This window comes from Heliangelus exortis, unplaced genomic scaffold (genome assembly GCF_036169615.1).
Source record: "Heliangelus exortis unplaced genomic scaffold, bHelExo1.hap1 Scaffold_132, whole genome shotgun sequence".
In the NCBI taxonomy this organism is placed as follows: domain Eukaryota; kingdom Metazoa; phylum Chordata; class Aves; order Apodiformes; family Trochilidae; genus Heliangelus; species Heliangelus exortis.
This window is the reverse complement of record NW_027285951.1, coordinates 582,500-584,604: the sequence shown is the minus strand read 5'-3', so window position 1 is coordinate 584,604 and position 2,105 is coordinate 582,500. Positions and strand designations below refer to the sequence as shown.

Genomic DNA, 2,105 nt, shown 5'->3' with positions numbered 1-2,105 from the left:
TGGCCACCTCCTGGCCATGGCAGATTGGTGTGGGGATTCTTCCCTGAGGCTGGGAGGGAGAGCCAGGCTTTGCTGCTGTTCCCAGGAAGCTGTGGCAATCAGTCCCAGGGTAAGGAGCCTCAGGTCCAGACAAGCTCCAGTTCCCCTGACACCCCTTCCCACTGTCCTGGATACTCTGTGGGTATCTCTGGTCTCAGTCCTTGTGTTGGCACCTCCACTCCCTGGACTGAAAGGACAATGGGCAAAATCTTCCAGCTGCAGCCTGAGAGGGAGGGAGGGAGGGAGAGAGGGAGAGAGGGAGAGGAGAGAGCTGGCCCAAGCTCTGGGCTGCATCTTTGGGACTGGAGCACCAGGACCTGGCCAGGGAGCCTGGGCCTTGTGCTGCTGGGAGGGGCCCCTCCCTCCCTGTGTGTGGCATCTGAGGGGATGGTTGCAGCCCAGTGGCAGCAGCATCCTCCCCTCTGTTCCCTCCAGGCAGAAACACTCTTGAGGTGCATCCACAGAAAAGTGGAGGAGGTGTGCACAGAAGCAGGGCAGTTCGTCCTGAGATCAGTGCTCGGGCTGCTGAGCGAGTGCTGCCCCGAGGCAACAGTTAGGAGCCTGCTGAGGATCAGTCCCTCCTGTGACAAGTATGAGCCCCAAGAGCCCTGGGGACTTGCTCCGTAGCCCAGGCACAGCACAGTGGCCAAGGCAGCCCTGCTAACAGAGTGTTCTGGCTTGCAGCGCTGCGCTGGCCATGTGGGAGATGCTGCTGTCCCTGCCCAGCACTGCTGAGACAGTCCTTGACAGGCTGCTGGGTGTGATCCAGGGCTGGAGACCAAACTGTGCTATCCCATCTGTGAGTGAGCAGAGCAGGCCTTGCTTCAGGGCCTTCAGGGCTGTTGATGGCTCCCCAGGAAAAGAGACACAGCCCCTCCTGCCTGCCCCCAACAGCCCCCTCCTCCAGCACTTGTGGACACAGCCCCTGGGGGCCAGCAGGGACCTGCCCTGCACCAACCCCCCTGTTCCAGCCCCCCAAGGCTGCCCCGTGAGCTCCCCAAGGACAAATATGCCCCAGCAGCTTCCTTGCACTGAGAGCTGTCCCTGTGTCTTTCTGCAGGCAAGCCAGGTCCTGTACAGGCTCAGCCAGCGGCCCCGCTGTCAGAGGATCCTGGAAGGGCTCTTCCCCAGGCTCCTCATGACCCTGCTCTACAAACTTTCCCTGGCTGCAGTGATCCTGGAGCAGAAGCAGCCTGGGGCTGATCAACCCGGCCCTTTGGGGTGCGCCATCCCCTTCCCCTGCCATTCCCCTGGGCCCTGGGCCAGGGCCCCTGCTCTGTGTGTAACTGGACCTTGCTCTGCACACAGGTTGGCAGTGGAGGGCATTAAAGTTCTGCTGCACGCTGCTGGCTGTGAAGGGCATGTCCAGAACATCCAGAAGCAGGGCGGCTGGGACATGATGCTGCGAGCAGAGACCCTGGAGAGAGGAGTCAGATTGCTGGCCAGGTGAGAGCCCTTTGTAGCCAGCAGTGCCTCGGCAGCCCCATCCCCGGGGGCAGAGAAGTCCCCAGGCACCCAGGGCCCGGGCTGCAGCCGCAGCGCTGGCCAGGGAGCGATGCGAGTGGCGAGGGGTGCTCCTTGCCTGGGGAGAGAGCAGGGCGCTGTCAGCAAGTGGTGTGGAGGCTGTGGCTGGGGGCAAAGGCGTGTCCTGGCCTGGGCTGTCCTGGCTGGGCTGGGCAGGGCAATCCCAGCAAGGCTTTGCCTGCCCTGCTCACTGCCAGCACTGCTTTTCTTGCCCTGCCCTGCCCTGCCCTGCCCAGAGAGATGAGGAAGAGCCCGGCTGAGCAGCAAGCCTTCCTGTTCCAGCACGTGAAGGAGATTCTTGCTCAGAGGAGGGAATGGCAGATGAACTATGCCATGACTTTCTATAGTGAGGTAAGCCTGGTGGGAAGCAGTGCCTCTGCCAGATGCTCCTGAAGCCGTCCTTCTGGCACAGGCGGCTGCCGCCGGGTGGGATGCCAGTCCCTGGAGCTGGGACAGAGGGCTCTGCTGCCAGTCAGTCCCTGGGCCCTCCATCCAGCCCTCCCTGCTGGGGCAGTGCTCAGCACCCCCACGTGTCCACAGGC

The 2,105-nt window shown here is 62.9% G+C and overlaps 1 long non-coding RNA gene across 1 annotated transcript; it reads left to right on the top strand.

The window, feature by feature from the left end:
• Positions 1–749: 749 nt before the first annotated feature.
• Positions 750–1,846, top strand: LOC139790723 (uncharacterized). Its single transcript, XR_011723593.1, has 3 exons — positions 750–838; positions 1,100–1,485; positions 1,800–1,846. It is a non-coding gene; the product is annotated as an uncharacterized lncRNA (long non-coding RNA).
• The last annotated feature ends 259 nt before the right edge of the window (positions 1,847–2,105 follow it).